Source organism: Macaca fascicularis, chromosome 3 (genome assembly GCF_037993035.2).
Source record: "Macaca fascicularis isolate 582-1 chromosome 3, T2T-MFA8v1.1".
In the NCBI taxonomy this organism is placed as follows: Eukaryota; Metazoa; Chordata; class Mammalia; order Primates; family Cercopithecidae; genus Macaca; species Macaca fascicularis.
In genome coordinates, this window is record NC_088377.1 from 116,966,325 (window position 1) to 116,989,692 (window position 23,368).

Genomic DNA, 23,368 nt, shown 5'->3' on the forward strand with positions numbered 1-23,368 from the left:
TAGAAATATTAAAAGAAAATTATCTAGAGCTGAAGACAGATATGTATCTTCTATCAAACTAAGTGACTTACAAGATGAATTTTAGCAATAAATTTACATCTGGACATATCATTTTGAAAGCCTAAAGAAAATGTTACAAGCTGCAGAGAAGTAAAATTAAGAAATGAGAGGAAAGGTTATCTCCAAAGGAATGAAAATCAGATTTACACGAGATTTCTCACAAGAAGAGTGAGAAAATAATTATATTTAAAGCTGTGAGATAAAACAATTTTAACTTAAGTCTGTACTCAACCAAAAGAAAATTTAAGTGTCAGAGGAAAAGGGCATTTTGTAATAATAGTAAATCTTAAATTGGTCCTAGGTACTGCCTGGAATATTTTCCAGGTGTTTTTTAATTGCTTTTCTTAGAAAATGGTAGTTTTACACATCTTTTTTTCTTCTCATATATTATGACTCTTTCCCACACTGACCCCACATTCACTGCCTTTATGCTGTGGCTTGCTTCATGAATTTCACTGAGAAACTAGAGGCAGTGAAATGAAATTTCCATATTCTCCTATAATTCATTCAACCATCTTTTCTACATGCATCAGGCTCCTCTTAAAATAAGCATTCCCATTCTCTCAAAGGCTACAAGCATTTTTCTTATGCCCTATATCTCTATTCCTCTTATTCCAAGAATATGGTTCTTGTCATTATTCCTTTTTTCTTCTACAACTTCATTATATCCCTTTATAGTGGATGTTTCCACTTAAATATGTTCCAATACCTCTCAGCAAACCACAGCTACCACCTTACTTCCTGTTCCCCTTTACAGCATGTGTTGTCTATAGCTACTGTGTCCTTTCTTATCATTACATTTTACTCTACTTCCCAATGCAATGAACCCCCATTCTGGCCAACTACAAAAATGGTCTTTTGTTGTTGTTGTTATTTGTTTTTGTTTTTTGTTTTGTTTTGTTTTGTTTTCAGCTCTGTCACCCAGGCTAGAGTGCAGTGACATGATCTCAAGCTCACTGCAGCCTTGAACTCCTGGCACAAGGATTCTCTTGCCTCAGCTGCCCAAGTAGTTGGGATTACCACAATGTCTGGCTATTTTTAACTTTTTTTTTTTTTTTTTTTTTTTTTTTTTTTTGGTAGAGACAGGGGTCTGGCTATGTTGCCCAAGCTGGTCTCAAATTCCTGGCATCAAGCAGTCTTCCCACCTTGGCCTCCCAGAATGCTGGGATTACAGGTATGAGCCATTTTCTCATCTTCCACTCCCAACACCCTTTTTTTAGTTCTGTAAAATAATGAAGGTCGGCCGGGCGCGGTGGCTCAAGCCTGTAATCCCAGCACTTTGGGAGGCCGAGACGGGCGGATCACGAGGCCAGGAGATCGAGAGACGATCCCGGCTAACACGGTGAAAACCCGTCTCTACTAAAAAATACAAAAAAAACTAGCCGGGCGAGGTGGCCGGCGCCTGTAGTCCCAGCTACTCGGGAGGCTGAGGCAGGAGAACGGCGTAAACCCGGGAGGCGGAGCTTGCAGTGAGCTGAGATCCGGCCACTGCACTCCAGCCTGGGTGACAGAGCAAGACTCCGTCTCAAAAATAATAATAATAATAATAATAATAATAATAATAATAATAATAATGAAGGTCATTTTTCCTCACAGTGGATTCTGTGTCATATTCCTGGTTCTCTTAAGTTTGCCTGGCTCTTCCTTTCCAGTCCCTTTTCTGGGTTTCCTCTTGGGGTCCACCTCTAAGTGTTCCGATCTTAGATCTGAGTTCCCTTTTCCTTCCACACTGTTGTGTCTGCCTGCAAAGTGTTTCCCCGTTTCACCAGGCACCTGCCTGTTGCCTGCTTGTGATTTCATTCTGAGCTAAAATATCTATTCTTCAAAAAAGCCTTTCTAAACACTCAATATCTCTTGTATCATATTGTTTTGTTTTCTTCATATCAGTTACCACTATCAGACTTACCAAATTATGGTGTTTCCCATCTCTCTAGAATAAATTTAAAAAACATTTCTTTCAGAAATGAACTCATTTGTAGCATTCACCACCAAATCTCAAGTACAAACAACAGTGTCTGGTAAGTAGTAAGCTTATAATCTGCAAATGAATTGCAAAATATGTTGATAATTAATATATAAAGATAACCTCTAATTTTGAAAAAAGACAAATATCTTAGTAAGAAAGTTGGAAAGTAATCACAATTAAATGCAAATAATATTAAAACATATGAAAATATTTGCAGTGTTATTAGTAACTGGAGAATACAAATTAGGTCTATATTTATTATTTTGAATATTTTAACATATTAATAATGGCAACATAAACTTCAGGAAAGGTAAACTGACAGCATCAATCAAAATTCAAACTTCATGTATTCTTACTTAGCATAGTTTCTATAAAGCTATCATGATTCCAACATACAGAGATTTATGTACCAGGATGCTCACTGCAGAAGAAAAAAAAGGAAATAATCTAAATATGTATTCATAGAAACAGGTGGATCCCTTTCTCTCTCTCTCTCTATCCCTCTCTCTGGATACTTACCTAAGACATCGTTTTAAAATGATCACAGAGAGTCACAGATGCACAGATGTATAAGTTATTTTGCAGTTTAAAACACATTTGATTAATTTGTATGTTATTTGTTTTGTATGTTAGAGGTCTGATGGCATAATGATTGGTTTCTCTGTTCAGGGTATCGGTTGACTGAGTTCTTATCCAAGCCTTTAGTGAAAAATCTGCTTCCAAGGTCATTTTCTGGTTGCAGGAATTCAGTTCCTGTGGTTAAATGACAGAAGTTATTTTCTCCTTGCTGCCTGACAGCTCAGGGCTCTATCAGCTCCTACAGACCATCTGCATTCCTTGCCATGTAGCCCCATCCCTCTTCAAGCTAGCAGTGGCATCTCAAATTCTCCTTTCATTAGAATCTGATTTCCCCTTGTTACCAGCCAGAGTGAGCTCTCTGCTATTAAAGGGTCATGTGGTATAGCAGGCCCACTCAGACAATATGCCTAATTTAAGCTGACCTGACTCAGAAGCTTAAGTACATCTGAAAAATCCCTTTACAGCAATCTGAGATTAGTCTTTGCATAAGTGGGAGAAGTAGGGGCCAGGAAACTTGGGGAGCCATCTTAGAATTCCACCTGCCACACTGAGACTTCAAGAAGTTATGTAATTTGCCCAAGGTAGAATGGGGTTTAAAATCTAAATACACTATTTTATAATATCTTGATTTATACTATATGGCATATATATATATATATATATATATAATGTTTTATAAAATTTACAATAATAAGCTAAGTGTAATGTTGCATTTCCTATAGTATGTGGCCAGCTAATACACAGAGTTCTATAACCTAAAAATTCTTTACTTGTGATATTTTTATTCACTTAAAAGAAATTCATGTTTTTTTGAGGAACAGGAAAAGAAGGAAAAAGTTAAAAACTTGGATGTATTCAGTACCTACTATGTGGTCTAAATATTCCATATACCTATGAAAATGACATGTCTATAGTATACTCTGATAAAACGCCAGATATTTTAAAACTTCCGAAATTAACAACTATATAGCATGTTGACTCAATAAATTTAAAGCAGTATTGATATTAGGAAACGATTTACTTTTATCATCAAAGATGACATTCTCTACAAAAAAAAAAAAAAAAAAAAAAAAAACAAATGAAATAAATATGATTTGACCTCAGTTGTTTCTTGAAAGATTACACATGACTGACATTTTGTATACTTCCCTGGATTTTTATTAAAATCAAATAATATGTATGAAAATGCATTGGTAAAACACTTTTTTAATATAAAGCACTGACATATTGATTATCTTACATATTATCTGTATAATCTCTGCCGGTAAGCTAGGCATCATTGGAAACAGTAGCTGTTAATTTAATGTGCTCCTTGCTGATTATTTATAGTTCTATAGGCCTGACAGGTTTCACTAAACTTAGTGGATATGCCTGGCAGCTCGTGCAATTTTTGGGGTGAAGTATTTACTTACTTTGACAAGGTGTATGTAACACGTTTTAAAAAAAAAAGTAAAAATTCCTTAAGAGGCAGCAACAAATGCAATAGTTGAAACAAATTCTGTTAACATGTAATGACATGTATTATGGAAACGTACAGAAAACAAATATAAGGAAACAAATGTACTGAAAACTTTTTACCTCTGAGAAGGAGAGAGGCTGTCCTTGTGTGTATCTGTGTGTATGTCCTTGTGTGTATACCTGTGTGTCTGAAAGTAGGTGTATAGCAAAAGAAAATTCACATTTTACTCTATCTGCCTCTACAATGTTTGAATCATATACATACAGAAAGTCCTCCTTAACATTGCCAACTGGTTTTTGGAAACTGGCTTTAAGAGAAATTATGTATAACAAAACCATCCTTTTTTTCCATCATTAGGACAAAATGACTTGAAGAAAATGAAGTTATTTAAGAACTTGCTGTAAGTTGTTTTGCTTAAAGTCATAGTTTCCAAGAACCTATTGACAATCTTAAATAAGGACTTACAGTATGAGAGACTGTGATAATGTATAAAAGATGTGGTTTAAAGGGGAAAATAAATTAAAACCATAAAATATGGTTGCAGGAGTCACTATAATAATGGTTTTTAAATGGTGCTACTGGAGAGCAAACAAGAGGGGCCCTAATCCAGTGTGAGCTCAGGGAAATAGTTTCCATAAAACAAGTGACATTATCATTAAATAATTGGATTACTGAAAGAGTAGAGCTCGGGATATAAAAATATAAATCTAGACAGAAATTGGGAATTTGAAGTCATCAGCATGTATTGACACAAATTGGAGTTATCAAATACAATGATCTCAGCACAGGAAAATGGACACAATGAGACTCCTAAGGAACAAAAACATTTAAGGGTTAGGTAATGGAATACGACCAAGCGAGGGAGGCTGAGAATGAGTACCAAGGTAAGCAGGAGTAAAATCTAAAAAGAATTCCAGTAAAACAACAGTTGCAAATGAGGCATGACCAGGATTGTGACTAAGAATTTCTAATATTGTCCAGTGGTTATGCAAGATAAGTATTAAAATCTGTTCATTGATCATCTAACAAAGAAGCCAATGGTGAATGTTGGGGGGCAAAGTAGTTTCTGTGGAGACTTATCTAAATATGGACTGAGGTGGGTTATTAAATCCATGTGAACAGAGAACATGGAGAAGGTAAGTGTAGGTCTTCTTTTAAGAAGCTTGATAAAGGGAAAAGCAGGGAAAAAGAGAAGAGGTTGGAACTGGCAGTTGAAGGTTTTGGTTGATTGGTGGTTGCTTTTCTGCTAGTGTTGTTTTGATAGTGGTTGTTTTAAATTTTTTCAATGTTTTACGATGATGGAGAGCTGTGCATATTTAAATTCTGATAGGGAGAAGACAAAAATTAGGTTTTTGATATAGGACAGAGAGAAGAATGGACCAAGGACAAAGCGTGGAGATTATCCTTTAATGGGTCTCTAATATGAATAAAAGGAATAGCGAAAGAATCAACTGCTTTTTAGTTCGTAAGCAGAAAGTAGAGGTAGTTTTTGGCTGAAATAATATATTTTACATATGTTGTCTCTAGTATTCGCAGTACCATATCTAGGGTGGGACACATTTTCTAGATCAGAAGAAAAAGATTTAGCCAGCAACTGATCATTGTAACATACAAGGACAGATAATATAAGGAAGTGAGTGCATTATGTACTCATGGTTTGTGCTTATCTACTTTTTATTTATGTCAAAATACTGCTTTGTTTCAAAGCATAAAGTATACTTAATTTCTAATTTATAATGGCAGACATGCTTCTTTAAAAATAGTGTTTTCGTCTTTCATTCTCCCACTAGGTGTCAGGACAACACTACAAGAATTGTGCCTCCAGACGGTAATGGTCTGAAATCTGTCAGGACACCTGTTACTAGAAACCAAAAAATAACTGAATGAATGAATAATTATCTATATCTACATCTATATCTATATCTATATCTATATTTTTATTCCTGTGCACCTGTTCTCTCCTTCAGCTATTCTCACATGTTTAGGAACTTTCATTAATAAGTACACAGTGTCCAAAGAATCTTTTTCTTCTTAAAACTGTGGAGCTTTAGTGAAGAGAAATAGGTTTTATTAAGAGAGAACTAGTAACAGCTCTGTGCTGATGATTCCTTGAGAGAAAATGTCAGTAGAGCATAGGACTGTTAATTTAGTATGGACTACTATTAAGTATCTGAAAATTTTGACTTATTGAAAAGGCCATGGAATCAATATCCTCATTTCTCCTGACTTTATCTCATCATGCCCAAGGAAGCAAGGCAGAACATACTGTCACCAGAACATACTACATTATTCCAGTAAAACAATGGTTGCAAATGAGACACGACCAGGATTGTGAAAAGAACTCCCTTGTCATTCACTCGCTCCAGGATCCAGTGCTATATTTTGTTCCTTTCTTAGGGCTATTGTGGTGTAGCCCCACATTTAAGGTAGTTAACTCAGTGAATGTCACTTCTCAGTCCTGAATGCTGCAGAGTCTAGAATATCTCCATGCCTAATGACATCTAAATCCAGATTTTCTCCATTAGAATCTTGTCTTCAGTGCCTAAGGTTTTAAGATCAATTTTGCTTGAAGAAACTTGCTGGGCAGACATTCTCAGGAGAAGATAAAGTCAACTAGCAGTGTGATTTCAGTCACAGACCCCTCTTCCTGAATGGGGTCCTCTTTGACCTTTTGCTATGGACTACATTGTGCCAGGAAGTGTGGGTAAAACATAAAAAAAAAACATCGTGCTTGGGACTCTTCTCATGAAAAGGCTTTATCAGGAGCAGAAAGCTGACATTTCAGTCACAAGTAGACTGACTGGTACTAGATTCCAGCCCCATCACTTAGAAATGACATGACTTTGAACAAATTGCTTACTCTTTTTAACTTTCAATCTCCCTTGTATTATTAATTCAATCTATAAAATTGTGGTAATAATAAAACCAACCTAAAATTTTGTTCTAAGTAATAAATGAACTAATACTTATAAGGAGTCCAGAGTTTGAGACCAGCCTGACCACCATGGTGAAACCCCATTTCTACTAAAAATACAAAATTAGCTGGGCATAGTGGCAGGCTACTGTAATCCCAGCTACTTGGGAGGCTGAGGCAGGAGAATCTCTTGAACTCGTGAGCTGGAGGATGCTGTGAGCCAAGATGGCAGCATTGCACTCCAGCCAACCTGGGCAATAGGAGCGAAACTGTCTCAAAAAAAAAAAAAAAAAAGAAAAGAAAAAAGAAAAAGAAAAAACAAAACAAAACAAAAACGAGCACGGTGGCTCACACCTGTTATCCCAGCACTTTGGGAGTCTGAGGCGGGAGGATCACCTGAGGTCAGGAGTTTGAGACCAGCTTGGTCAACATGGTGAAACCCTGTCTCTACTAAAAATACAAAATTAGCTGGGCGTGGTGGCATGCGCCTGTAATCCCAGCTACAGCCTGGGATACAGGAGGCTGAGGGAGGAGAATTGCTTGAACCTGGGAGGCGGAGGTTGCAGTGAGCTGAGATCCCACCACTGCAGTCCAGTCTGGGCAAGAAGAGCAAAACTCTACATAGATAGATAGATAGATAGATAGATAGATAGATAGATAGATAGATAGATAGATAGATAGATAGATAGATAGATGGATAGATAGTAAGTACAGAACAATGCTGTAGCAACTACAGGATCTCCATTGTCAGAAAAGAACGAGATGGGGTAAGTTGAGATATATTTTGAAAATCAGAACTTTCACCATTAAGTATAAACTGCATCTGTTAAAAATTATTCCCTTAACATAAAACAAATTAGAGCCAGAGTAAAAGGTACAAATATCATATTGTACATATCATACTTTTCAACATTATATCAGAATCTGAAATTTTAAAATCTAATATTCTGAAAACAAATTACAGCCATACCACTCTGAGCAGTTCTGCTCAAATGACAGGCATGAGAAAGACTGTAATTGTTAGCACTCCACACATAACGATTTTATTTAGAAAGTGTTTCTCCTTAGTGAGCAGCAGGTATTTATGCAGCACTTATAAAGAAATTACCAGTGAAATGGGAGGTGTAACTTAGAAATGAATATGGCAATATGAGTGCCAGGCAAGCACCTTTACTAAACAATGCATTTCTAGATTCTAGGCACATTTGGCCCAAGCACACTTGGAATTTATACAAGCTCTTTATTTCTCTTTATTTTTTTAAACTAACAAGTAGAAATTGTATATGTTTATGATATACAACATGATATTTTACATATTGTGGAATGATTACATGAAGCTAATTATCATATCCATCACTTTATACACTTATTCTATTGTGAGAACACTTAAGATCGCCCCTCTTACCAATCGTCAAGTCTATAAATGTTACTATTAAGTATACTCATGATACTGTACAACAGATCCCCAGAACTTATCTGGAATTGGAAATTTTGTAAACTCTCTAATTACACTTTTAGTTAACGTATATCTGCCATTATAAAGAATTGTTTGGCCCTATTGTATGTAATAAGGGCTGTCATAGGCCACTGTCATAAGACAAGTTCCCTAGAAGCAGAGCCTGAGACAGATTCTTGTGGAAGGAATGTTTGACTGAGGGAGTGCTCTTAGGAGAAACCTGTAAGGAAGAAAATGAAGAAGAATGGGGTAGGGGAAGCAACTAAATAAAATATATTTCAACCTGATCTCACAGGGAATTTTGAAGGGAAAGTACCCACAAATTTGTTCCCTCAATTAGATCATTGGCTATGTTCTATCCCCAAGGGATCTGCAGAACTCCACAGGAGTCTCTGAGTCTCTAGTCAGCTGAGTGAATTCACCTAGAAAAGTGAAGCTGTGAACCATGAGCAGACAAGGCTCACAGCAGCTAGAGTACTCCCAAGACTTCAGGAGTCTGGGAAAGGAAACTGGGCTGGGCACAAACAGCATCTACTGGCCATCACACTACACAGACATTACCAGATAACATGGACAAATTTAGTCATGAGTGAATGACAGCTCATTTCTCTTCATTCTAATTTCCATTGTCTGCTTTCTAGTATCATCTTCGTGCTATTTGGACTTTTATCTGCATTATAATATTATCTTATTTTACCTGCATATAATTTAGTTGCTTATAATTTACTAAGTTATAAGCTGGTAAAATAACAGTTAATATTGTAATGCAGATAATAATAATATAATTTGCTTCCTTGAGAAGCAAAATAAACATTGATTTTTCAGGGCACAAGGTGACTATTAAGTATAGAGAAACACGATAAATTTTAAAAATAATAATAAATACAATTAACTAGGAGGATACACTTAGATGTCTCTATTTAACATTTAATTATAATAGATATACCAAATCATGACAGTCAACACTAACTAGCTGATGCAGTAGGCTCCTTGAAAGTGAAGAAGGGGGCCGGGCGCGGTGGCTCACGCCTGTAATCCCGGCACTTTGGGAGGCCGAGACGGGCGGATCACGAGGTCAGGAGATCGAGACCATCCTGCCTAACACGGTGAAACCCCGTCTCTACTAAAAAATACAAAAACACTAGCCAGGCGAGGTGGCGGGCGCCTGTAGTCCCAGCTACTCGGGAGGCTGAGGCAGGAGAATGGCGTGAATCCAGGAGGCGGAGCTTGCAGAGTGGAGATCGCACCACTGCACTCCAGCCTGGGCGACAGAGCGAGACTCCGTCTAAAAAAAAAAAAAAAAAAAGTGAAGAAGGGACAGGGGACCATCTACATTGTGTAATAAAGAAAACATCATCTTTAACACCACTGGTAAGACTGATGACACCATCTGCTTTCTAACTCTTCCACCTTTTGTCTTTCACTTGTTTCTTTTCAACCATATCTACCACTTTTTCAATTGAAATGGCATAGTATTGGCCGGGTGCAGTGGCTCATGCCTGTAATCCTAGCACTTTGGGAGGCCAAGGGAGGTGGATCACCTGAGGTCAAGGGTTCGAGACCAGTCTGGCCAATATGGCAAAACCCCATCTCTACAAAAAATAAAAAATATTAGCCAGGCATGGTGGCAGGTGCCAGTAATCCCAGCTACTTAGGACGCTGAGGCAGGAGAATCACTTGAACCTGGTAGGCGGAGGTTGCAGTGAGCCAAGATCATTCCACTTCACTCCAGCTTGAGCAAAAGAATGAGACTCCATCTCAAAAAAAAAAAAAAAAAAAAAGGCATAGTATTATATGAATATGGTACAGGACACAATGATATAGATTTATGTCTCTGCATGGGGCTGGAATACTCAACACATTTTTAAATTGGAACCATACATTGAGATATGTCTTTAGGGGCTGTGCCTCTCAAGACTCTTATTTCGAGATTTGTCAATGAGTGCCTTAATACTGCACATGGACAGTCACTGATGGAGGAGATCAATACAAATGGTTCAGAAAATCTTGATGCCACAGGAGAGAAGAAGGGAGATTCTCTATGGATAATTTTAGACTCTTGGTTGAGGGTGCCCAATACTCTTACCATTTATATATTTGTTTATATTAAGTAATATTTTACCCTTTTTGTATATGGGATTTTTAAGACGTATCCATCTTATTGTTAAGCAACATTTAGTTTAATATATAATTGAAATGTAGATAATTTTGGAAACATATATTAAAGTGGCAACTTTCACATACCATTTTGCTTGCTTTCTTTCCTATCCCCTGCTAACAAATTATTATACAATTTCTTATGCTTATTGAAGTTACAGGCATCGATATTTTCTGACAATTTGACAAGCTAACATGGAGAAAATGAGTTAAGTGACATAGTGTCAGCTGTGAGTTTGTGATGAGATGCCTTCTTGTATCTTCAAATTGTTTATACAAGTTGTATATTTTCTACTAGCATGACTCTATAAAGATCTGATTGATATTCCTTATTTACAAATTGGCTGCATGTTTTCTTAAACTGATTAAAATACACAAGTATAATTTGAATATGGAGTTGACTTTGATTTATTTTGCATTTATTTAATTGTCTTTGCAAAAAGGAAAATGTCAAATCAATATGGGTGTAGAAAGAAAGGCACAGCCCCACCCAAAATGTCCCCATACCAAAGCCAAGTTACTTGGTCCTACAGAGAATCAAACGAGGACATAGGCCTCCAGTGCCTGTGTGGCTATTCACCAGTTGCCTACTTTACCTCAGGGAAGTTAAACACTTCCTCACATTTCAATTTAGTCATGTAACAATGAAAGTAATAATACCTTTCTCTCAAGTTGTTTTTGGCTTTAATGAGACAGGGATATAATAATGCTTGATAAGGTAACTGTACAAATGTAAGGTAATGCTGTTATTTTATGAAGTCGGGAGACATGGATATATAAGGGGTTAATCAGGAGAGGGCCAGAGAAGAAGCTGTATGTTTCTCATAGGACTACATTCACCACTTCAGGCTCACTGAGTCACACACGCTTAGAAATAGGATATTTTATTAACATTCCACAAAACCACACAACTGGATTGAAGAAAAACTAACTGGAAAAGAGACTGTGGAATGTACTTGAAGGGATATGGACGCTGTTTTGTATTCAGAAGAGAACACTGTAAAGATCTTTTAAGCCTCCAAAGAAAATTTGGGGATTATTTTCTTCTAGTACCTTAATTGTTTCCTTGAGAAGCAAAATAAACATTAATTTTTCTAGGACACGAGGTGACTATTAAGTATAGAGAAGCTTATGGTAAATTTTAAAAATAATAATACATGCAATTAACTAGGAGGATACAATTAGATGTCTCCATTTAACATTTAATTATAATAGAAAAATGATAATCCCATTATGATTGATTTTGGATCCTGATTATGTTTTTGAAAGTCTCCCAGAAGCAGAGATGGCTGTGAAAGTATTTGTGAAAGTGCAGCCATAAAGAAGGTTAACATACAAAACAATAAATATACATTTATTTGGTTCACATATAGAAAACAAGCACTGGGTCCATATTTGAGAAAGTTAGCTATAAAGAAAGGCAATATTCCAAAGAATAAATCTATACAATGCATTAATATGTGAATTGATACATAGAATATCAACAGTATCCATGTATAATACTATACATTAATAGGTTCCCAGGGCTTTCTTTGTGCCAATCAATACTTAGCCTTAAGGATATACAGTTATGAAGTCCTAGGCAAATGAAGACATAAGCCTTAGAAATTTTACCATATTACTGGTATTTAAAAAGTAAAATATATACACACTGAGAAAAAATATAGAGATACAACACTTTAAAAAATTTATAATCTAGCACATAATGCTTTCTTAAGTAAATATTTTTTTAAATGTACAGTTAGGTACTTATACCTATAAAGTTAAATATATAGTTAACCACCCATAAACATCACATGTTTACAGGTGTGTGTGTGTACAAGTCAAATCAAAATCTGTGGCCCAATCAAAGGGAGTGCTATAGAAAAATATTAGATTATCTTATGAAAACTCTGTTAATCTTTTTATTACTGAACCTATAAGGCAAAATAAAACTCTAGCATTAGTTTTCCTTAAATATATTAATAAACTATCCAGAACTTTCATTTCTTTTTTCCCTTTTTTTTTTTTTTTTTGAGACAGAGTCTTACTCTGTCACCCAGGCTGTTGTGCAATGGCATGGTCTTGGCCCACTGCAACCTTTGCCTCCTGGGTTCAAGCAATTCTCCCACCTCAGCCTCCCGAGTAGCTGGGACTACACGCACATGCCACCACACCGGGCTAATTTTTGTATTTTTAGTAGAGACAGGGTTTCACCATGTTGGCCAGGTGAACTCCTGAACTCCTGAACTCATGATCACCCGCCTCGGCCTCCCAGAGTGCTGGGATTACAGGCATGAGCCACCACACCCGACCAGAACTTTCATTTCTTAAACATTAAAAATTGGTTTTTAAATGTATGTACATGTTTCCTCATGACTCCTTCAGGAGACTTGGAGGCTTAATTTAGATGGTCATCCCAGTTTTTCCATGATTTTCTTATTAGTTTTAAGCAATTTGATTGTGAATGACTAAAGTAAACAACATTTAATTTTCTTACTACTTATATACCAAGAAGTCATAGACATTAATTACAGTTATAAAAGTATCTTTTAAAATATGAACGGTGAGTGAGTATAAGAAATACTAGTACAGAAGCAAAAGGAAGAAAAAACACAATTATGAGAAGGGGGATATAAATAAGTAAAATGCTAAGGCATTCTCAGTTGTGGCTCTAGATAAACAATTATTTAGAAACCTTTTAGGGTTTGAATGAATGCTAGTGTTATTGATGACAAAATAAAATATAATAATGAAAGTAGGACTAATAATATAATTTTAGCACTTCTAATTCTGTAAACTTTGTTGAGCTGACTCCTGAAAAACTTGAGGTTAGGGGCACCAACCCACCTTACCCCTTAACCCCAGAGCTCACCCCCCAAATAGGCAAAAATCTTTGTATAACTTGACTCCCCCAAAATGTAACTACTAATAGCCTAGTATTATCCAGAAGTCTTACTGATAACATGGTTGAAGAACACATATTTTATATGTTATATGTATTGTATACTGTCTTTTTACATTAAGCTAGAGAAAACAATATTAAGAAAGTCATAAGGAAGAGAAGATACACGTACAATGCTGTACTGTATTTATTGATATCTAAGTTTATGTAATTTGATTACAAGATGAATTGTCTAAAATGGTGGGAAACTGCAGCTGCAGACCAATCTAGGGTGCATATCAAGTAATTCAACTTGTTTTTAATGTCATTTTCTCTGCTTCTTGGGAGCACTTCCAGCAACACTAGTGGCACTTAATATGAGTCCCATGGTGTTATTTAAGGTTTATGTTATTACACTAAACATGATGAAAAACAAGCAATAGCCATGAGAGATGACTTTTTACTATGACATGCAATTTACTGAACAGACGAACTGCTCGGCAGAAGTGTTTAGAATCACAGGGTATTTTAAGCAAATACTCCCCAACACTTGAGCTCAGGGTAATAGCAACAGGAGGTGGCTGTGAAATTATTACAGTAATATAGTATTTACTACAGCTAATTTATGCAGTTATGATTTAATACTGCATCTTTACATTTGTTTACTCTTGACTGAATGTCACTGTGTATGGTCTGTGTTTGTGGGGTAATGTTTAAATAATGGATTTATGTATATTTTATGGTAGTAAATGATAAAACAGACAAATATCTACATATATTTTATGCATTCATGACATACTTAACTTTTTCTTAAGTCTCTTGAGATTTCTAGACTCCACAGCTCATCTGTGAGTTTTTTCAAATTGTCACAAATCTCCAAAATTTTTCCAATATATTTGTTGAAAAAAAAAATCTGTGCATGTATATTCATTCATTCAGTTCAAATCCATATTGTTGAAGGGTCAAATGTGTATATATAAGGAGATTTATCATAAGGTATTGACTCACTTGACTATGGAGGGTGAGAAGTCCCACAATCAGCCATCTTCAGGCTAGAAACCCAGAAAAGTCAATGGAACAGTTCAAAGGCTCGATGGCTGGGGAGTTGATGGTATAGATTCTGGTCTGAAACTGAGCCTGCAAACCAGGAGCAGTGAGGACAGGAGACTATCAGGAGAATATCAGTGTCTAAGCTCTGCAGTCAGGGAGAGTGAATTCAATCTTCCTCTGCCTTTATATCCTATTCAGACCCTCAACAGATTAGCTGATGCCCACCCACACTGGGGAGGGCCATTTGCTTTACTCAGTACAATTCAAATGCTGATCCTTTCCAGATATATCCTCATAGACCCTTCCAGAAAAAAATAATAATAATAAAAAGAAGTGTCTAAAAAGATATTTGGGCATCCCAGATGTGGCCTAGCTGGATTAATACATACAATTAGCCATCAGAGTCTGCTAGTTTCAATATTGGTTTAATAGCAACATCGGACTTAGTTGATATCTTTACTTGAAAATGTTTTCCCTTCTTTTGATGTTGGAGATTCTGGGCTCTGTTATTTTTCTGTGATGACTGGTGTTTTTCCGTGATACCGGGTAGTTTTCTGGAGTAGGTTGAACGGCAAGCCCTGTTTCTTGTGCAGCAGCACCATTCCCTGGTCTAACCTTTTTTCTTAATTTAGGCTCCTTCGATTCTGTTTTGTGCATGTGCAGAGATATGGATACACGGTTTAGAGATTCCTTTTGGACTCAATCTCTTTAGCAATCCCCATACTTCCTTCAGTGTTTATGATCCCCTGGCTTCTCTTTTCTAGTTCTTCAAACACAAGGACCACAGTTTTCCCATAGGTACTTCCTCCTTTTCCTCCAATATGTCCAACATACCCAGCCCATGGAGCTGTGCTTAGCCCCAGACTAAATGCTAAAGAAATAGGAGTCAAGTTCTCTGTCTACCCTCTTTCAAATGAATGTGCATTCTAACATGGGCTATCTGTTGCTGCTCACTCTCCAGGATTGTTAGTGTGGCATCTTTAGTCTAAGCTTAAATATTTTAGTTTTGGCTGAGTTGCTTTGAGTTTGTTCCATCCATGCCTCCTTCAGCAATCAGTCAGAGAAGGAGATAGAAAGATTTCAGAGATACTCTCCCTGGGTTTTTTTCCATCCCAGATTTCTCCCTTTTTAGCATCTCCTTTTCTCTTTTTTAGCATTTATAATTTTTCCCTGTTTCATGTTTGTTTCACAGGGTAGAAAGATTATGGGGTGAAGTTCCTGCCAGATTTATATTTTACTGTCCTACTCTTTACTGTCTACAGGTAGTTACTATAAGTAATATGGCCAGGTGAGGTCATCTGGCAGGGTCTTAGTCCATCAAATCCAGAACCATGATTTTTGAAACAGTTTTATTGAGCTATGATGGGCAAATATTATAATTTATTGAGATCCTTAAGGTGTACTATTTTAAGTAGGTGTGTACACTCATGAAATCACCAAAATGATAAAGATAATAAACATACTAATCACCCTGCAACTTTTTTTGAACTTTTTTCATTCAGCATAATTTTATTTTTTTTCTGCAAAGCCCCAGCATAATTATTCTGAGATTCATCTCTGTCACTGTAGCTCATTCATTTTTACTACTAAATAATATTCCATTGTATGGATGTGCTATAGCTGGATTATCTATTTGCCTGTTGATGAATATTTAGGATATTCCTACATTTTAATCATTACACATAAAGCTTCAATAAGTATTTGTGTACAAGTGTTTTTATGGACACATGCTTTCATTTTTTCTTGAGTAAAAACCTAGAAATGTAATGCCTGGATTATATAATAGTTTATGTAAAAGTTTTTAGTAAAACTGCCAATTTGTTTTTCAAAATTATTGATTGTACCATTTTATATTACTAAAAGCAGTGTATGATTGCTTACTTATTTAATGTGGAAAGTTCTTTATATATTCTGTATAAAAGTCCTTCAAGAGATACAGAATTTGGAAATATTTTCCCCAGGAAGTAGCGTGGCTTTTAATTTTATTAACAGTGTCTTTAAAAGAGGAGAAATATTTTATTTTGAAGTTTAATATATTAAATTTTTCTTTAAGAATCATACTCTGACTGTTATAGTTAAAGATCTTTGCCTAAACTAAGATCAAAGATAGTTTATTGTATGTTTTATTCTAGAAGTTTTAGAGATTTGTGTTTTATATGTAGGTATACAATGTATTTTGAAATTTTTTTATATGGTGGCACATAGGTAATGTAGTTCTTTTTACATTTTAACATATGGACATCAATTATTCCAGATGGTTTACTAAAAAGGCTATTCATTTTCCATTTGTTATCCAATTTTTTAAAAAATCAGTTGTCCAAATATTAGTGAGAATATTTATGAACTCTATTTTGTTTCATTTATTTTTATATTTTTATGCTAATACCACATTCTTTTAATTATCAAAACTGTATAATAATACTTCACATCACAGCATGCAGTATTATTTCTTTAACTTTGTTTTTCCCTTGCAAAGTTGATTTGGAACCACCATGAAAAATTGACCAAATTACAGAAGATAGCAAGAGAGAAAGAAAGGAAAAAAATGATGTATTAGTTAAAAAACAATTAACAAAATGGCATTAGTAATAAGTCCCTGCCTATTAATAATTACTTTAAATATAAATGTATGAAGTTCTCTAAAGACATGGAGTAGCTAAATGAATATAAGAAAAACCAAATGATATTCTGCCTACAAGAAACTCATTTTAGCTTTAGGGGCACACATAAGCTAAAAGTGAAGGGGTAGAGAGAGATATTACATAAAAACAGTAACCAAAAGAGAACAGAGGGGATCATACTTACATTAGATAAGAAAAAGTTAAGTCAAAAATTGTCATGATACAAAGAAAGGTATTTTATAATGATAAAGGGGTCAATTCATCAAGAAGATATAAAAATTATAGATATTGATGCACTCAACATCAGAATACCTATATATGTAAAATAAATACTAACAGAACTGAAAGGAGAAATAAATAGCAATGCAACAATAGTAGAGAGTCTCCACACCCTACTGTCAACAATGGATAGAACATCCAGGTACAAAATCAAGGAAACAGCAGATTTGAATAACACTGTAGATCATATAGACCTAACAGACATATACAGAAAATTTCACCCAGCAGAAGCAGAATATACATTCTTCTTAAGTGCACATGAAACATTCTCCAAAAACCAGTCTTAACAAATTCAAGAAGATTGAGCTAACATTACGCATATTTTCTGGGCACAATAGTATGAAATGAGAAATCAGTAACAAGAGGCATTTAGGAAAAGTCACAAATACATAGAAAATTAAATAACTTCTAAACAACCAATGGATCAAGGAAGAAACCAAAACAGTAATAACAATATCTTGAGATAAATTAAAATGTAAACACAACATACCAAAGCTTATGAGATAGCAAAAATAGTCAGAAGAGGGAGACTTATTAGCCTACATGATTTTTAAAAATTCAAATAAGCAACCTATCTTTACCCATTAAAAAACTAGAGAAAGAAGAATAAACTAAATCCATAGTTTGCAGAAGACAGGCTATAATAAAGATTAGAGTAGAAATAAATAAAATAGGGAATAGGAAAGCAATAGAAAAGATTGACAAAACTAAGATTGGTTTGTTGAAAAGATAAACAAAAATACAAACCTTTAGCTAGGCTAATCAAGAAAAAAGAGAAAATACTCAAACAGAATTGTATAGAGAAGACATCACAATTGATAATACAGAAATACAAATAATCCTAAGAGACTACCATGAATAATTATACTCCCCATAAGTTGTATAACCTAAGAGAAATAGATTCTTAGCAATATACAGCCTACCAACACTGAATCACGAAGAAATACAAAATATGAATAGATCAATAACAAATAAAGATATTGATTCAGTATTCAAAAATCTCCCCAGGAATAAAAGCCTAGGACCAGATGGCTTCACTTGTGTGTTCTATTTAAAGAAGATTTAGTGTCAATTCTCAAATTCTTTCAAAAAAATTCAAGAGAAGGGAATGCTTCCAAGCTTATTTTACAAGACCAGTATTACCCTGACTCCAAAATCAGATTAGTATACTAAAAGAAATAAAATTAAAAGTCAATATTCCTGATAAACTTTGTGTAAAACTTCTCAAAAATTAATATCAAACCAAATTCAATGATGACCATTAGATAATACACCATAATCAAGTGGGATTTATCCCTGGGATGCAAGGATAATTCAATATATGCCAATCAATAAATGTGGCATACCACATTAACACAATGAAGGATAAATCATCTGATCATCTCAATATATGAAGAAAAAGTAGCTGACAAAATTCAATATTCTTTCATAACAACTCTTGACAAACTAGGTATGAAGAAATTTACTTTAATATAATAAAGGCTATATATATGTAATTTCTAGTTAATATCATGCTCACTAGTAAAATTAGGAAAGCATTTTCTCTAAGTAAAGAACAAGACAAAGATACCCACTCTCACAGTTTCTATTCATGATTGTTCTAGAAGTCCTAGCAAGAGCAATTAGGCAAGAGAAAAGAAATATGCAAATCAGAAGGGAAGAAGCCAAACTGTCTGTTTTCCAATGACATTGTGTTATTTATAGATAACCCTAAAAACTTCACCAAAAAACTGTGAGAACTAATAAACGAATCTAGCAAAGTTGGAGGAATAAAAAAAAAATACAAAAATTAGTAGCATTTTTATATACTAACAAGCTACCTGAATATGAAATCAAGAAAACAATCCATTACAATAGGTTAGAAAACAATAAAATAGCGAGAAATCAATTTGACCATGGAGGTTGTAGACTTTATAGAGCTGATACACTAAAACTTATAAGATACTGATAAAAGAAGTTGAAAACACAAATAAACAGAAGCCTGTTCTATATTAATGGATTAGAAGAATATTATTAAATATCCATGCCTCCCAAAGCAATCTATTAAATGCAATCCCTAAAAATATTCCAATTGCATTTTTTATGGAAATAGGAAAAAACAATTCTACGATTTGTATAGAAGCATGAAAGACTTCAAATAGCCAAAGCAATCTTGAGAAAGGATAAAATGAACAGCATCACACTTCCTGATTAAAACTATATTACAAAACTATAGTAATCAAAATAATATGGTACTGACATAACAACTGATACATATACCAGTGGGACAGAATTGTGACCTGAGATAAACCCATGTATATATAGTCAAGTAATATTTGACAAGAATATACCATGAAGAAATGATATTTTCAATAAATGTTTATAAATTTCTTAATTTTTAATTTTTGTGAGTACATATAGGTGTATATATTTATGGGGTACATAAATGTTGGGACAACTGAATATTCACAAGCAAAAGAATGAATTTGGAGTCCTATGATATACTACTCACAAAAATTAACCTGAAATTGATTAAAGATTTAAATGTAAGTCCTGAAGTCATAAAACTCTTAAAAGAAAACATAGGAGAAAAGTTCCTCAACATTGCTCTTGACAATGATTTTTTTTAATGTGACAATAGTCCACATAACAAAAGCAACAATAACAAATGGGTCTGCATCAAACTAAGAAGATTCTGCACAGCAAAAGAAAACAATATGCAAAATGAAAAAGCAATCGATAGAATGAAAAAAAAATGTTTGCAGACTATGTATCTGATAAAAGGTCAATATCCAAAATACGTAAGGAACTCACACAACTCAATAGCAAAACAAAAACAAACAAAATAAACAAACAGATAATACCAAACCAAATATACTTTGATTAAAAAATGGGCAAAGGACCTACACAGAAAAATTTCCAAAGGCGATATACAAATGGCTAAACAGCACATGAAAAGATTTTCAACATTACCAATTATCAGGAAAATCCAAATAAAAGCCACAGTAAGGTATTACCTCATGCCTGTTATAATGGCTATTATCAAGAAGACACAAATAAGCATTGGCAAAAATATGGTAAAAAGAGAACCCTGCTATGCTGCTGGTGGGAATGAAAATTGATACTATCAAAAACAGTATAGAGGTTCCTCAAAAAATTTAAAAATACAACTACTCTAGCTCTTCCTCTTCTGGGTATATATCTTAATTTGTTGTTTGTTTGTTTGTTTTTTGTTTTTTGAGACGGGGCCTCGCTCTGTCCCCCAGGCTGGAGTGCAGTGGTGCGATCTCCACTCTGCAAGCTCCGCCTCCCGGATTCACGCCATTCTCCTGCCTCAGCCTCCCGAGTAGCTGGGACTACAGGTGCCCGCCACCTCGCCTGGCTAGTTTTTTTGTATTTTTTAGTAGAGACGGGGTTTCACCGTGTTAGGCAGGATGGTCTCGATCTCCTGACCTCGTGATCCGCCCGTCTCGGCCTCCCAAAGTGCTGGGATTACAGGCTTGGGCCACCGCACCCCGCCTCTTCTGGGTATATATCTAAAGGAAATGAAATCAGTATCAGCATCTTGAAAAGTAATCTTCATTCCTTTGTTCATTATTCACAATAGCCAGGACATAAAAACAATCTAAGTGTCTGTCAAGAGAAGGATGAATTTTTAAAATAGGATATATTTCATATACATACACAGAGTATGCACACAATGGAATATTATTCAACCATAAAAAATAAGACAGAGAGAGACAAATACGGTATCATCTCTCTTATATGTGAAATCTAAAATGGTAAATGTATAGAAGTTGAGATTAAAATGTTGGTTGCCAATGGCTGGAAGGTGAGGGAAATGGGAACATAATGGTCAAAGGGAACAAAATTTCATTTATAAGATAAATAAGTTCTTGAAATCTAATGTAAAGCCTGTTGACTACAGTTAAAAAATATTTTTTGTATAATTGTATACAATTATACAAAATTGTATAATTGTAAATTGCTAAGATAATAGATCTTAAATGTTCTGAATATACATGCACAGACAGACTAGTAAATAGGTGAAGTGATGAATGTGTTAAATAACTTGATTGTGGTAATTATTTTACAAAATTTACATATACCAAATCATCACATCATACACCTTAAATTTATACAATGTTATTTGTCAGTTATACCTCAATAAAGCTGGAAAATAAGTAAATAAAAAGAAAGCTCATCTATTTACAGCTGAAAACAAAACAAAACAAAAAAGATTTGGCAATTCTAGGTTATTTAAATTTCCATAGGAATTTCAGAACATGTACATTTCTATAAAAACAGTTGACTAAGATTTTGATTGTGATCGTCTTGAAGTTATGTATCAATTTAGACAGAATTGACTTTTTTTTTCTTTCTTTCTTTCTTTTTTTTTTTTTTTTTTTTTGAGACGGAGTCTTGCTCTGTCACCAGGCTGGAGTGCAGTGGCGCAATCTCGACTTACTGCAACCTCCACCTCCTGGGTTAAAGCGATTCTCCTGTCTCAGCCTCCCCAAGTAGCTGGGACTACAGACACACACCACCACACCCAGCTAATTTTTGTATTTTTAGTAGAGATGGGATTTTGCCATGATGACCAGGATGGTCTTGATCTCTCTCTTTCTCTCTCTCTCTTTTTTTTTTTTTTTTAAAGACTGAGTCTCGCTCTGTTGCTAGTCTGGAGTGCAGCGGCGCAATCTCGGCTCACTGCAACCTCCGCCTCCTGGGTTCAAGCCATTCTCCTGTCTCAGTCTCCCAAGTAGCTGGGACTACAGGCACACACCACCATGCCTGGCTAATTTTTGTGTTTTTAATAGAGACGGGGTTTCACCGTGTTGGCTTGGATGGTCTCGATCTCTTGATCTCGTGATTCGCCTGCCTCAGCCTCCCAAAAGTGCTGGGATTACAAGCATGAGCCACCATGCCCAGCCTTGATCTATTGACCTAGTGATCCGCCCGCCTCGGTCTCCCAAAGTGCTGACATCTTAACAGGATTGAGTCCTCCAACACAATAGCATGGCCTATTTTTCACAAAGACCTTCTTAAATTTCTTGCAATAATATTTTGTAGTTTTCAGTGTATAGTTTTGCATATATTTTGTTACATATATTTCTAAGTATTTAATTTTTGATATTATAGCAAATTATTTTGTTAATTTTAATTTTCAGTTGTCCTCTCCTAATACAAAAAGATACAATTGACTTTTGATGCTTGATCTTATTTCCTGCAACATTACTAAACTCTAGTTCTAGTTGTGTTTTTGTGTATTCTACCAGATTTTCTACTTAATCTTGTACTCGGTGAATAAAAATATTTTCTTTTTTTCATTTATTACCAGAATATTTATACAATTGACCATTGAATGATACAAGTTTGAACTGCATGGGTCTACACATAAATAATTTTTTTTTCAATGAATATATCTGAATATTTTTGGAAATTTGTGACAATTTTTGAAAAAACTCACAAACTTCATAAATTTGAAATATCAAAAAATTAAGAAAAAGTTGTGTCATTAAGGCATAAAATATATGTAGATTCTAGTTTTGTCTTATCATTTACTACCATAAAATATATATAAATCTTTTATTTAAAAATTACCCACACAAACACTTATAGATCATCTGTGGTACCATTTGCAGTCAAGAGCAATGTAAACAAAAGTAAAGATGCAGTATTAAATCATAACCACATTAAATTAGCTGTACTACATACTATATTACTGCAATAATTTTATAGCCACCTCCTGTTGCTGTTGCCCTGAGCTCAAGTGTTGGGAGTATCTGCTTAAAATGCCCTGTAATGCTAAACATTTCTGCTGAGAAGTTTGTCTCTCCGGTAAACTGCATATCATGGTAAAAAGTCATCTCTTGCAGTTTTTGCCTATTTTTCATCATGTTTAGTGTAATACCAGAATAAACCTTAAATAACACCATGAGACTCATGTAAAGTGCCACTAGTGATACTGGAAGTGTTCCCAAG

General features: G+C 34.9%; 1 long non-coding RNA gene across 7 annotated transcripts in view; it reads right to left on the reverse strand.

Annotated features, from left to right (window-relative positions):
* The window catches only part of LOC135970192 (uncharacterized), a 631,278-nt gene that overhangs the window by 461,958 nt on the left and 145,952 nt on the right, over window positions 1–23,368 (reverse strand). For 3 of the 7 annotated variants that reach the window (XR_012432622.1, XR_012432623.1, XR_010585759.1), the window contains one exon: window positions 20,805–20,919. The exons of 3 other annotated variants lie outside the window; for them this stretch is intronic. This is a non-coding gene — a long non-coding RNA (uncharacterized lncRNA). Of the gene's footprint in view, window positions 1–19,762; window positions 20,920–23,368 lie in introns of those variants that run through there. One more of the 7 variants, XR_012432621.1, reaches the window with a different exon arrangement.